Source organism: Balaenoptera physalus (assembly GCF_965194825.1).
Source record: "Balaenoptera physalus genome assembly, chromosome: Y".
NCBI classification, from domain to species: Eukaryota; Metazoa; Chordata; class Mammalia; order Artiodactyla; family Balaenopteridae; genus Balaenoptera; species Balaenoptera physalus.
The window spans coordinates 15,108,281-15,124,308 of record NC_138904.1 but is presented as its reverse complement, the minus strand read 5'-3'; the positions used below and the strand labels follow the sequence as shown (position 1 = coordinate 15,124,308).

General features: G+C 39.2%; 1 pseudogene across 1 annotated transcript in view; it reads left to right on the top strand.

Annotated features, from left to right (window-relative positions):
- Window positions 1-4,164: 4,164 nt before the first annotated feature.
- Window positions 4,165-16,028, top strand: part of LOC309653329 (E3 ubiquitin-protein ligase rififylin pseudogene) — a 136,966-nt pseudogene continuing 125,102 nt past the window's right edge. Inside the window, exon 1 of the transcript XR_014268799.1 lies at window positions 4,165-11,419. The product of XR_014268799.1 is annotated as an E3 ubiquitin-protein ligase rififylin pseudogene (transcript). The remainder of the gene's footprint in view (window positions 11,420-16,028) is intronic.

Genomic DNA, 16,028 nt, shown 5'->3' with positions numbered 1-16,028 from the left:
AGAGTCCCGGACTTGAGTCCCACCCCCGCCGGGGCCTCCTCCAGGCACATGGGTCTCAGTGAACCTGAGTACCACCCCCCAGGCCTCCGTGGGCTGCATGACTCCTGGTGGCCCACCTGCTGCCCCTGATAAGGCCTCCTCTGGCCCCATGGGCCCTGGCAGGCCTAAGCACCACCCCCATCCATGGGATACGCAGGTCCCGGTGACCTGCACACCACCCCAACAGGATCTCCACTAGCTGAGCAGGTCCTGGGCCTGGGCCTCCCTCCTGCCAAGGTCTCTGAGGGCCACGAGGGTCTCGCCACCCCTGACAAAGCCTCCTGCAGCCACACAGGTCCTGGCCTAAGCCCCACCCCCATGAAGGCCTCCTCTGGCCACAATGGTCCAGTCAGGCTGAGCACTGCTCCCCTCCAAAGCCTCCTCCAGTTGCACCAGCTCTGACAGACATGCCCACTGACGTGTTCACCCCAGCCGGGCTTGTGCAGGCATGTGTGTTCTGGGCCAGATTCAGGAGCAAATGCTGGTGAGAGGAACATGCACAGAGTTCAAGCTGACACAGTGGGTGCAGAGACCTCCCTAGAGGTCTTGGAGGCCCTCCAGGGCAGGCAGGGGTTGGATGTAACTCACTGTGGGGAGAAGGACACTGATAGCAGAAGCACCAAGAAATTTCTATTTTTTTTAATTAAAAATAATTTTTTGCTGTTGTTATGTTTTTTTTTCTTGTCATTTCATTTTAATTTTTCTAGTTTTATATTATTTTTTATTCTTTTCTATCATTCTGCTCCTTTTTGTTTGCCATTTGTTTTTTGGTTTTGTTTCTTTGTTTTGTTTTTTTTGTTGCCATGCCATGTGGCTTGCAGGGTCTTGGTTCTCAGGCCAGAGGTCGGGCCTGATCTCCTGTGGTGGGAGCCCTGAGTCCCAGCTACTGGACTAACAGAGAACTTCAGGCCCCAGGGAATATTTATCAGTGTGAGCTCTCCCAGAGATCCTCATCTTGGCACTAAGACCCAACTGCCTGCAAACTCCAGTACTGGATGTCTCAGGCCAAACAACCAGCAAGACAGGAACACAGCCCCACACAACAACAAAAATGAGGTGACAGGGTAATATGTTACAAACAAAGGAGCAAGGTAAAAACCTACAAGACCAGAAATATCAAGAGGAAATAGGCAATCCACCTGAAAAGAATTCAGAGAAATGATAGTAAAGATGATGCAAAATCTCAGAAGGAGAATGGAGGCATGGATCGAGAAAGTACAAGAAATGTTTAACAAGGACCTAGAAGAACTAAAGAACAAACAAACAGAGATAAACAATGCAATAACTGAAATGAAAAACACACTAGAAGGAATCAATAGAAGAATAACTGAGGCAGAAGAACGGATAAGTGAGCTGGAAGATAGAATGGTGGAAATAACTGCTGCAGAGCAGAATAAAGAAGAAAGAATGTAAAGAAATGAGGACAGTCTCAGAGGCCTCAGAGACAACATTAAATGCACCATATTTGAATTACAGGGATCCCAGAAGGAAAGAAAAGAATGGGTCTGAGAATATATTTGAAGAGATTATAGTAGAAAATTTCTCTAACATGGAAAGTAAATAGCCACCCAAGTCCAGGAAATGCAGAGAGTCCCATACAGGATAAACCCAAGGAGAAACACTCTGAGACTCATAATCAAACTAACAAAACTTAAATTCAAAGAAAAAATATTAAAGGCAGCAAGGGAGAAACAACAAAAAACATACAAGGGAATCCCCACAACTTATTAGCTCATTTTCCAGCAGAAACTCTGTGCCCCGGAAGAGAGAGTCCGAATATATTTAAAGTGATGAAAGGGAAAAACCTACAACCAAGATTATTCTACCCAGCAAGAATCTCATTCAGATTTGACAGAGAAATCAAAAGCATTACAGACAAGCAAAAGATAAGAGAATTCAGCACCCCCAAACCAGGTTTACAACCAATGCTAAAGGAATGTCTCTAGGTGGGAAACAAAAGGGAAGAAAAAGACCTTCAAAAACAAACCCAAAACAATTAAGAAAATGGCAATAGGAACATATATATACCAATAACTACCTTAAATGTAAATGGATTAAATGCTCCAACCAAAAGACACAGACTGGCTGAATGGATCAAAAAAGGAAATCCATAGATATGCAGGTTAAAAGAGACCCACTTCAGACCTAGGGACACACACAGACTGAAAGTGAGGGTGTGGAAAAAGATATTCCATGAAAGTGCAAATCAAAAGAAAGCTGGAGTAGCAATACTCATATCAGAAAAAATAAACTTTAAAATAAAGACTGTTATAAGAAATAAGGAAGGACACTACATAATGATCAAGGGATCAATCCAAGAAGAATATATAACAATTATAAGTATTTATGCACTCGACATATGAGCTCCTCAATACATAAGGCAAATGCTAACAGCCGTAAAAAGGGAAATCGACAGTAACACAATAATACCAGGGGACTTTAACACCCCACTTACGCCAATGGACAGATCACCCAGACATAAAATTAATAAGGAAACACAGCTTAAGTGATACATTAAACCAGATAGACTTAATTGATATTTATAGGACATGCCATCCAAAAACAGCAGAATACACTTTCTTGTCAAGTGCACATGGAACATCTTCCAGGATATGTTACATCTTTGATCACAAATCAAGCCTTGGTAAATGTATGAAAATTGAAATCATATCAAGCATCTTTTCTGACTACAATGCTATGAGATTTGATACCAGTTACAGGGAAAATAACTGTAAAAAACACAAACACATGGGGCTAAACAATATGCTACTATATAACCAAGAGGTCACTGAAGAAATCAAAGAGGAAATCAAAAAATACCTAGAAACAAATGGCAACAAAAACACGACGACCCAAAACCTAGGGATGCAGCAAAAGAAGTTCTAAGAGGGAAGTTTATAGCAATAAAATCTTACCTCAAGAAACAAGAAAAATCTCTAGTAAACAACCTAACCTTACACCTAAAGCAACTACAGAAAGAAGAACAAACAAAACCCAAAGTTTGTAGGAAGAAAGAAATCATAAAGATCAGAGCAGAAATAAATGAAATAGAAAGAAAGAAAACAACAGAAAAGATCAATGAAATTAAAGCTGGTTCTTCAAGAAAGACAAAATTGATAAAACTTTAGCCAGACCTATCAAGAAAAAAAGGGAGAGGACTCAAATCAATAAAGTTAGAAATGAAAAGGATAATTTACAACTCACACCCCAGAAACACAAAGGATCATAAGAGACTGCTATGAGAACTATATGCCAATAAAATGGATAACCGGGAAGAACGGACAAATTCTTGGAAAGGTACAACCTTCCAGGACTGAACCAGAAGAAACAGAAAACCTTAGTTTAATACTATACCAACACTATGCTCCCTTATAGTTCTGTACTGCCACTTAAGTTGTGATTGGCACAAATAACACGCTTATACATTACCAATTAGCAAAGATTTACAAGAATCGTTTTATGCATGTATCTTTTGTGTTAACAAAAAGTGCACTATTACTGGCTTTTATATTTAACCTATGTAGTGACCTTCACAATGACTCTTCATTTCTTTGTATGCTTTCAACTGTTATCTCATGTTCTTTCATGTCAGCCTGGACTACGCCCTCTCAGCATTTCCTGTAGGTCAGGTCTACTATTGATGGATTTCTTCAGTTTTAATTTATCTGGGATTGTCTTAATTTCTTTCATTCTTAAAAATATATTCCTGAATACAGAGTTCTGGGTTGACACTGTTTGTTTATTTTTTCAAGATGACTTTGATATTTAAATAATCTTAAGTGTGTCATTCCATTTCCTAGTCCGGAAGTCAGAGCTTAGGGTCCTCTTAGTTACTTTCTGAGCATGTGTTCATGCATATGAGTCCCCCATGGCCTTCCAATTCCCCAACTTTAAAATTTCCTCTCCCTCCCCCCACTCCGGATTCCTGACTTTCCTTTTCCAACCTCTTTCTTCCCAGGTCTGGAGGGCTGTGATTAGTTTTCCCAACTATTGTTCCCTGTGCCTGGCTGCTGGAGGCAATACTTTTCTTTCTAAATGGTATTAACTCAAGTACAATTGTTATAAATTTAGGATGTTGATTATAATCACCAGGGTAATTATCAATGAAATAATTAGATATGCAGGAAGGTAAGAGTGGAAATCAAAAAGGCATACTAGGAAAAATATCATTTAATCACATAAGAGACTAGTTTTGGAGGAATGGAGAAACTAAAAAGGTATAAGACATACAGTAAATTAATTATCAGTATTTACTCTAAATTTACATGAACTGAACTCTCCAATGTTGACTAAAGAAAATGCACATGAGAGTTGTGAGTTAAGTTTTATTAGGTGCAAAATGAGGAGATACCTCTGAGAAACTGCTTCAAAGATATAGAGGGGAAGATCAGTATTCTCTTTGATTTTAGTGAAGGAGGGTATGCGTAGTAAATACAGATTTTGGCAGAAGCTTGCTGCTACTCCCAAGGAGCAGACGTCACTCTTAATAATTTTAGTGCTGGCCAACTTCCTGGGCCCACTTGTGAGGATGTCGTGACAATCCCCCCACCCCCTCACCCTTGGAGATGCTGACCCAGTGGAGCCTGCAGCGCCCCTACCTGAGTCGTCCATGGCCTGGATCAGGACACTGCCATCCCCTGCCAGGTATGGGCTGGGCAGACGGCCAGGGGCAGATTTTATCATGTGGGAAACCTGATGCAACTGGTTCTGCCTGAATGGACAGCCTGAGGAAAACCCACTGCCCCAGAGAGCCATGACACAGGCCTATTCCAACCCTGGGTACAGCTCCTTCCCTTCCCCCATGGGCTCAGAACCAAGCTGCAAGGCCTGTGGGGCCCACTACATAAGCATGGCCAAGAAGCAGACCTGTTTTGACTGCAAGAAAAATTTCTGCTCGACCTGTTCCAGCCCAGTGGGGAACGGCCCTGCCTTCTCCACCAATGCTTCTGAGCCACAGCCTTTCAGTGAGAGGAGCTCATGAAGATGAAGGTAAAGGAGCTGAGGGACTACCTCAGCTTCCATGACATCTCTACTGAAATGTGCCAGGAGAAAGAGGAACTGGTGTTCTTGGCCAGCAGCCTGTAAGCTCCCAGGAGGTCTGGACTCACACCCCGACCTTGTCCCCAGACTTCCCCAAGCAGTGGGACTTCCTGACCCAGAGTCACACCAGCACAGTACCTCCTACCTTACCCAGCCTCCCTTCTTCACGCCAGCCCAGGCTGGGGATCGGCAGCAGGCGAATGGACATGTGTCTCCAGGACCACGAGGAACCTGGAGAGCACAGCCAGAGCGCCTGCTGCGGATGAGACCCAGACTGTTGATGCAGAGAACAGCTTCATCCGAGGCCAGAAGACCTCTCGGTATCACTTGACTAATCTGGAGGACATTGAAGGTCTAACTGTGTGGCAGCTCGAAGAGGTACTGGCTCATACAGGGCTGCTGTGAGAAGTGAGAGCTGATGGAGAGGGTGACACAGCTGGGCAAGGATCAGAAGGGACTCCAGCACCTGGTGTGTGATGCTGAAGACCAAAACAGGGGAGCAGTGCCATCCAGCCTGGAGGACAATCTGTGTCATATCTACATGGACTCACCCATCAACTGTGTTCTGCTGGAGTGCGGCCACATGGTCACCTGCACCAAGTGTGGCAAGCACATGAAAAGTGTCCCATCTGCTGGCAGTATGTAATCTGAGCCGCACACGTCTTCCATCCCGAGGGCTTGTACCAGCTTCTTGAGTGCCTTATAGGGACATAGCTCTAGGTGTCTGAGTCCATAGTTGGCCAGCTTGCAGAGGGGCAGACTAACAAGAAAATTTGCAGTGTTCCCAAGACCAGGGCAAGCAAAGATGCTGTTTCACCTCTGGGCATACCAGTCTTGCTTCAGAGATACACTTTGTGGCTGGCAGAGCTGGAGGCCAGTGGGAACTGGTACAGATCTCACAAGCAAGTCCCTGTTTCAATGATCTTGGGGTGATGATGGTAACTGATGAAGAGAGGACTTTCCAGAATTTGGACCATATCTTCCTCCCTTCCTCTGAGAACTTAGACAGTTTCACGCTTCCTCCTGTAGCCTGCCAATCCCCCTATGTGCCTCTGTTTCAACCATCAGCCATTTTTACCCTGGTAGAAATGGCTCTCTTCTTCCCCATCACATCTGTATTCGTTTCTGTGCTTTAACTGACCTTTGCTAAAGTCTCTTGCTACATTACCTAAAATTCATTTGTTTCTTCAGACCAAAACTGTGCTAGCTTACCAAACCAATAGTGATCCTCCTTAGGGCAGAATTTGAACAGGTAAACTTATTTTTGGTGAGAAATGAAACACAAATGCTGTTGAAAAAACCTGAAGTCATTAACAGTTGCTTCTTTAAGTGAAGGGATTGAAAGCTATCAGTCTCCTGACCTGACCTTGAGAGTCAAGAAAACATCTGGCCTTCAAACTGCTGGGAAATTCCAGCCTCTGTGCAAGAGATGGTACATGGAGCATCTCTGCTTCTTCTCTTGAGGCCTGACTTTGTGCCATCGTTAAGTTTAGTTCATGACTAAAGGGAAAGTTTTGGGTGGAAGCAGTGGTTTTCTGCTTGGCTTTGGATGTGAATGTTTTATTTCAAGTGACTTACATTAAGAATTTCTCAGATTTTCTTGCGTGTTAGAGCAAACTCAAATCTGCTTTTTTTGTTTTGTTTTGTTACAGAGCTCTGCTTTATAATTTTGTAATAAAGTTTCAACATAAAAAATAATTTTAGTTCTTTTCTAGATATAAGGAGATGCAAGAACTTGGGTTCATAAAAATATTCTCCTGAAAATATTTAACTCTCTGAAGGCCTGTTCTGCCAGTTTCTCCCAGAGCACAGAGTGCCTCATTCCTGATCTCCACCCTGAACTCCTTTCAGGGGGTGTTGTAGGTCAGCAACTGCAGTGGCCAGTGACCTAATCCTTGTAGTGCCAGAAGGCAAGTGACAATTTATAGTTGGCACCAATCAAAAGGCAGATAATGGCAGAATGTATTTTTAAAAGAGTAAAGAAAAGACAAAGAAAACATGATTCAGTTATGCATTGTCATCAAGAAATTCACTCTAAATGCAAAAGGTATTCTCCATTATGATGCAAAGATACAATGCAAATGGAAAGCAAAAGTGAGCTGGGGTTGTTCTATTAATATCAGAGAAAATAGAATTTGGTTAAAGATACTTACAAGAGAAAAGGATATTTTTATTGATAAAAGAGTCAAACCATTAACAGGAGTTAACAATGATAAACATATATGCACCTGAATCTATGACGCAAATAGTGACAAAAAAGGGGATGTTCTATAATCATAGTTGAGGGCTTCAATACTCCATTTTCTATTATGAATATAACTAGAGATATCTAAAAGCAGACAGGGGACTTGAACAACACAACACACAAACTAGACTTAACAGATAATTATGTATACATATATCATATATACACACACATACAAATATGTCAGTACGTAACAACAGCAGAATACACATACTACTCTAGTACACATGGAACATTCACATCATAGACCAACTCATATGTAAGTCCCCCGAAAAGACTCAGTGATGTTTTAAAGTTTGAAATCATAGAAAGCATATTCCATGACTACAATGGAATGAAACTAGGAATCAGGGGGGAAAAAAAATCCATGACTCAAAAGTTGGTTCTTTCAAACCATTAAAAGAGTACAAAAACTTTTATCTAGGCTGACTAAGAAAAAGAAAGAGAAGACTCAAATTACAAAAATCAGAAATAAAGGTTGGGGGCATTACCATCTACCATGCAGAAATAAAAAAATTTACAAGAGACTACCATGAGCAGTTATACTCCTACGAATTATATAAATGGGATAAAATGGACATACTACTAGAAACACAGAAACTACAAAAACTGATGAAGAAAGGAATAAGAAATCTTAGACCTATGAATTAGAGATAGAGTACAGTAAGTAAAAAGATTGAATTAATATCAAAAACCTTCAGAAGATTTTGACATCACCAATATGGTGACAAAGTTTGTTTCACTCCCTCTCTCAAGAAGAACAACAAATAACTATTCAATATGAGACACCACTGAGAGGATCCTAAATATTGGGGTGATACTGAAGCACCCCATTCCTCACAAAGGCCAAGACAGACTTGCATTAGAAGGTAAGAGAAGTGACTACACGTTAACTGCATTGCCCTTCCTCCAGCTCAGTGCGGCACCACAAGGAGAGGTCTCCCCTGAACCCCTGGTTTCTTCAGTAAGGAAAGAGAACCTAGGGTGACAAACCCCTCTCCCCAGCATTGTAAGTTGCTTTGCAGGAACTCCTACTCTGATCTTGCACCATGAGGATTGCAGGGAAATTTGCATGGCTCAACCACTGGAAATCTGACTGTGACAAAGTAGGGAGGAGGGGCTTGCAATGACCAGCAAAGAGATCTTGGCAGACTGAGTCCATATCTGCAAAGCCCAAATATAATATAATCCTAAACAGCAGCTTTGCTTATTTACAGACCAGGTTAAGTAAGCACTCTGACAGGGAACATGGTGAGTTGGGATGCAGATCTGCCTGCTTTGGAGCCTCAAAGGATGCCAGTCTTAGAGCCCAGTTTTCCCTTACCAAAGCAGGAAACTGAATCACATCCCCACCTGCTGTGGACAGTGTCTTCTGTCACCATCTGACCAGAAGGACTGCCAACAACTCCTGGAAGCCATATGGCTCAGCAGCACTCATGCCTAGACTTGACAGGGCATACCTATTAGACTACAGAGCAAAGCCTGTACTGGTCCTGGAGCATTTCTGTGCTATACACAATCAGTGAGGTTAATTCATAGCCAAGGCTGAGCGTAGCTCCTGGCCCCTCCCACCTAGAAAGTCTGTTGGAAAAATTGAGAGTTGTCTGAAGTAGACTCTCCACCTCCCACACAGGCAAGTGAGATAAGACATTGTCCACCCGCTGTGGAGAATGTTTTCCCACACCATATGACCAGAAGGGCTGAAGACAACTCCTGCTGTAGCCCAGTGGCTCTTGAGCCAAGGGGTGGGTGGGTGGAGCCAATAGTTTGCAGAGCAAAGCCAGTGTCTCTGTTCAGTCAAGGAACTTGGGGTGAAAGTCGGCTTGATTTAAGGCAATACACAAATGAATTTACTGGCATTAGAGCTGCTTCTCCTGCTGTACCTAGGTAAGGAATCTAATTTGTATCCATGCTTTTCACTGAATATAGCCTTAAACATGTCCAACCAGGAAACCTTACTTGGGAATCTGCATAGCCCATTCAACAGCCCTTCAGGCAGTGGCACTCAAAACGGGAACAGAGCCTGCAGCTTCCCCACCTGCAAAACTTATGGCCTCATCCAATGAGGGAATTTAGTTCACATTCTGGCCATACACGCTGGTCCCCATACAACAAGCTGTACAGGTCCTGGGAACCATCTTGCTGCCCTACTAGAGTATGGAAGCTAATTCATACCCCATCAACTACTGAATAGAGTACTCAGTCCTAACTATCTAGTAAGCCTGATCAGAGAATCCAGGAAAATATGTGGCCTATCCTACAACCTCACTTGGGTAGGGAGACTACCAGCAGTCCTATCCAACTCTTCTCAACCAGTTGCACAATGATGATCTTTGTTAGCAGAGCTGAAAGGGTTGTCATGCCCCATAGACCATAATAACAGGTGGCACATACCCAAGCAGAGACACCCAGAAACCCAAACTTAGCTAGCTGGTGAAGAACTATGTCTGCCAAAAATAACCTGTAATGTATAGAAGAGGAGCCTCATTACTCAAATGTGCAGATATCAATATAAGGAATCAAGGATCACACACACAAAAAAAACCAGGTAAGTTATGTCATCAGAAGAAACTAATAAACTCCAGTAACTGATCATAAAGAAATGGAGATCTATGAACTTTCAGACAAAGAATTCAGAATAATTCACTTAAGGAAGTTTAGTGAACTACAAGAAAACTAAATAGTTGTCTATTTAGTTGACACACAACTAAATAAAATTAGGAAAATAATGCATGAAAAAATGAGGACAATAACTTACGAGAAAATATTTAAAAACCAAACAGAATCCTAGAGCTAAAGAATAAGATGACTGAACTGAAGAATTCAATAGACGTCTACAATAGTAAAATTAGTTTTGCAAAAGAAAGAATCACTGATCTAGAAGACAGGACATTTAAATTTATCCAGCCAGAGGAGCAAAAAGGGGGGGAAAAGGAATTTAAAAAATGGGATAATATATTTAAATATTAAGAGGGGAAAAAAAACTGTCAACCAAGAATACTACACCTGGCAAAGCTACTCTTCAAACATAAAGGAGAGATAAAGGCTTTCCCAAATTATCAAAAGCTGAGGAAATTCATTATCACTAGACCTGCCTTAGAGAGTTCTTTTAGTCAGTGTAAGAGTATACTAATTAAAATTGTAAAAAAAAATCTGAAGGTAATGTAAAACTCACTGGTAATAGTAAACATAGAGTCAAAATTGGATTTTCTAACATAATAATGGTGGTGTGTAATTCTCTAACAGGTTTACTTGAAAGAAAAAACATCACACATTAAAAATCACCATAACTACAAACAGAAAACAATTAACAAAATGGCAAATAGTACCTACCACAATGCAACTTGCCTATCAATAATTACTTTAATCAAAAATGAATTAAAATCTCCAAAGACCTGCAATGGCTGAGTGGATTAAAAGCCAAGTTCCAAAAGTATGCGAGCAAATTTAAACAACAATGAAACCTAAACAGGAGTAACACACTTATATCATAAAATAACATATTTTATTATATTTTAATATAACATACTTACATTATGAAATAGATGTTAAACTAAAAATGGAACAGAGAGACAAAGAAGGCTTATATATAATATTAAGGGGTCAATTAATCAAAAACATGAAACAACTGAAAATATTTATGCACTCATCCTAGGAATGCCTAAATATATGAAGCAAATGCAGACAGAACTAAGAGGAGAAACAAACAGCAACATAATAATAGTAAGTAAGGTTAATACTTGACTTTCAAAAATGTATACACTATCCAGACAGAGAATCATAAAGGAGTAGCAGAGGGCTTCCCTGGTGGCGCAGTGGTTGAGAGTCTGCCTGCCAATGCAGGGGACACGGGTTCGAGCCCTGGTCTGGGAAGATCCCACATGCCACAGAGCAGCTGGGCCCGTGAGCCGCAATTACTGAGCCTGCGCGTCTGGAGCCTGTGCTCCACAACAAGAGAGGCCGCGATAGTGAGAGGCCCGTGCACCGTGATGAAGACTGGTCCCCGCTTGCCACAACTAGAGAAAGCCCTCGCACAGAAATGAAGACCTAACACAGCCATAAATAAATTAATTAATTAATTAATTTAAAAAAAGAGTAGCTGATTTCAACAACTCTATGGATCGAATGAACATAATAGATATGTGCAGAAAATTCTATCCAACAGCAGCAGAATACACATTTTCATCAAGCTCATAACATTTCCAGGATAGATCATATGTTAGGGCACAACACAAGTTTTAGCATATTCAAGAACTGAAATCATGCCAAGTAGCTTCTCTGACCATAATGATATAAAACTACAAATCAATAACAGACGGAAAACTGGAAAGCTTAGAAATACATAATATTAAACATTCTCCTGAAAAAACCAATGGATCAAAGAGAAAAGTTACAGAAATAAAAAGTACCTTGAGACAAACAAAAATAGGAACAATATATAAATATTTATGGAATGCAGCAAAAACAGTTCTAAGAGAAATGCTATAAGCATGTGAATAACACCTTCAGTAAACCATCACAATTTACAGTGGTTCCACCAACTAAAGCACCAGAATCCAATATTATCTGAGAATACTGAAGACATCCAGAGAATTCTGCATGATTACCTTGTAGTCACAGATCTGGTCAATATGTTTTATTCAATTCTTATCTCCAAGTCCTCATAGCCACAGTTAACCTTCACATTTGAAGGCATGTGTTCATTTGCTTTACAATAAGTTATGTAACAGTCTGGTTGTGGCACATAACATCTGCCAACAGAACCATAATTCACTGCTCCTTCACATATATACACCTGTGGTACTATGCAGACGATATTCTCTTAAAGGGACTCATGGAGAAGGCAGTGGTCCAACACCTTCACCCACTTTTGCAACACCTTCAAGACAGAGGCTGGGCTGTTAGCTTCCATATATACAAATTCTTGGGCATTATGCATCCTAAAGGTAAAAACAATTCCAAACACTAACAACTAACAACTCATATTATCAAAACCCCCGCAAACACTTAAATAGGCAAAGTCTCCTAGAAATGTTTACCTTTAGGAAATAGCACATCACTAATGTATCTATTATACTCTATCCATTATATCACATCACTAAAAAAATAAATGCTTTCCACTGGGGATTCCCATAGCAGCACACCCTTGAATAAACACAAGCCAGCCATCAGGATTTGTCTCTGGTCCTGCTGGAATCTGACTTCTGAATTAAGCCACTGGCCACCAACATATACCATGGCTATTGGAGTTTATGGACCAAGCAGAGTCCTAAATGGCTGCACAATAGGCATTAGCCTAGTGACTGTTGTGTGTTTATGTGGGCATCGGTTGTAGCAGGAAAGGGAGGTAAAAATGTGTTGGGTTAGCAGAGAACTCACATGGCAAATAAGAGGAGATGTGCCCAACTGACTTGCATGGCTAAACTTGGAAAAGATAAAATTTCTGGAATCAAGGAAAAACAGAAGTTTTTAGAATATTCTTTTTACTTAACTGACAATTTTAGGGTTTATTAAACCCCCAAATTTTCTTAAGTGGGAAAGTTCCTCAACACTTTTTAAAAAGAGTTTCAAATAGAGCTACCATATGATCCAGCAATCCTACTCCTGGGCATGTATCCAGAGAAAAACATGTTTCAAAAGGATACACACACCCCAATGTTCATTGCAGCACTGTTCACAATAGCTAAGACATGGAAACAACCTAAGTATTTAACGACAGATGAACAGATAAAGAAGATGTGGTACATACATACAATGGAATATTACTCAGCCATAAAAGAGAATGAAATAATGCCATTTGCAGCAACTCGGACTTGACTTGTGGACCTACACAGTATTATGCTTAGTGAAATAAGTCAAACAAAGACAATTAATCTGTATTATCACTTATATGTGAAATCTAATCTAAAAAATAAAACAAATGAATACATAAAATAAAACAGAAACAGACTCACAGAGTGCAAACTAATGGTTACTAGTGGGAGGAGGGGAGGGGCAAAATGGAGTATGAGGTTAAGAGACACCAACTACTGCATTTAAAATAAATCAGCAACAAGGATATATTGTACAACACAGGGAAATATAGCTATCATTTTGTGATAACTTTAAATGGAGATTAATCTATAAAAACATTGAGTCACTATGTTGAATACCTAAATCTAATATAATATTATAAATCAACTACACTTCAATAAAATGTACTCAATGGAAGCAGCTATTTTATATTTTATTTTCTAATTGCAATTAGTCTGCATTTGACTTTGTTATAGTATCCCAAATATAATATGAAAGAAAACATCCTATTAAATTGGTGCTAATTAGTTGTCATTAACTATAGTAAAAGGACTTACTAAGAACCAGAGAATAACAGGCCAGAGCTATTAATATTAAAGCTATAAGCTATTCCTAAGCATATAACACAGTTGTATATCCCTCACAGCCATTTTATGTAATAAATTCAAGCAGCAGAAAGAACTCCATCTTCACATTCATCTTGAGTTGAACTAGATGAGATTGGTAGCAACTATTTTCAATATTGTCTTGACACAAATGTACAAATATATACTATACTATGTACGTCAAATTGTAATAAAAGATGTAAACAAAAGAACGGTCAGTGTATAATATAAAATGTGCATATATTACACAGACCAACATATCAAAATTGCAGAAATTCTAAAAGCAAATTTTAAACAACCAAAGGATCAAAGAACAAGAAAGTTAGTTAAAAGATACTTGAAAACAAATAAATATAAAAACACAACATGCCAAAAGTTGTGACACAAAGACAGCAGTGAAAAGAGGGAAATACATAACTACAAATGCTTACATTAATAAACAAGAAAGATCTCAAATCAACAATCTAACTTTAAAACTTAAGAAACTAGAAAAAAAAAAAAAAAGAAGCTAGGAAGAAACAAGAAAATAAAGATTAGAACACAGATAAAATAAGAATAGAAAAACAATAGAGAAAATGTGGTTTTTCCAAAAGATCAATAAAATTGAGCAAACTTTAGTTATACAGACAAAAGAGAGAGAGAGAAAGATATGAGACTCAAATTCCTAAAATCAGAAATGAAAGTGGGAACATGATTATTGACGCCATAGGGTTTCAGAAAAAAAGATTATGAGAGTACTATGAACAATTGTATGCCAACAAATTGCGTAACCTAGGTGAAATGAACAAGTTCCTAAAAACAAGAAACATATTAAGAATAACTAACAAAAAGTAGAAAATCTGAACAGAACTTTATCTAGTAAGGTGATTGATTCAGTAAAAAACAAACAAACAAACAAACAAAAAACAAACTCCCAAAAAAGAAAACCTGATAACTTCACTGGCGAATTCTACCAAACATTTAAAGATTCAAAACATCAATTCTTCTCAACACCCACCCCCGAAAATGAAGTGTGGGGACCACTTCCTACCCTACTCTATAAGACCAGCATCACCCTGATACCAAAGCCAAACAAAGACACAAGAAAACTATAGAAAACTATTCCTTATGAATGTTAATGACAAAATTCTCAACAACATACTAGCAAAACAAATGCAGCAGCATTTTAAAAGGATTATGCCCCATGACCAAATGGAATTTAGACATGGAATGCAAGGATGGTTAAATATACAAAAATAAATTAACGTAATACACCACATCAACATAACAAAGGGTAAAAAACACATGATCAAATTGATGCTGAAAAAGCATTTGACAAAATTCAACACCTTTTCACACAAGAAAATAGGAATAGAATGACACTGCCTCAATATAATAAAAGCCATAGATGTAAAACCTACAGTATACATCAATCATACTCAACAGTAAAAAACTAAAAAACTTCCCTCTAAGATCAGGAACAAGGCATGGACACCCACTTCCACCACTTTAGTTCAACCTAGTACTGGAAGTTCTTGTCAGAGAATTTAGTAACAAACAAAATAAAAGGTATCCAAATTGGAAAGGAAAAAGTAAAACTATCTCTTTGCAGATGACACGATCTTATATGTAGAAAACCCTAAAGATTCCACAAACACACACAAATGTTAGAACTAACAAATGAATTCAGCAAGGTAGCAAGATACAAGTCAACACAGAGGTATCATTCCTATGCATTCCTATGCACAGTGAACAATCTGAAAAAGAAATTACAAAAACAATTCGATTTATAATAGCATTTTTTAAAAAACTCAGTAATTAAAGAAGTAAAAGACTCACACAGTTAAAACTACAAAACACTGCTGCAAGAAGTTAAGACAAAAATAAATCAAAATACACCCCATGTTCATGGACTGGAAGACAGTATCTTTTAGATGTCAAATACTACCCAAAGTCATCTGTAGATTCACGGCAATCAGTATAAAACTCCCAAAAATTTTATCTGCAGAAACAGAAAAAAACATCCTAAAATTCACATAGAATCTCAAAGGACCTTGAAAAGCTGAAGCCATCCTAAAATAGAACCAACCCCCACCCCCGCCAAAACTAGAGGACTCACACTTTCTGATTTCAAAACTTACTACATAGCTACTATAATCTAAACAGTGTGGTGCTGGCATAAAGAGAGTTATATATACCAGAAGAAGAGAATAGAGCCCAGAAATAATCCTTTGCAAAATGGTCAAACAATTTTTGACAAGGGTATCAAGATCATTCAATGAGGAAAAGAACAGTCTTTCCAATAAATAGTGAAGAACTGGATATCC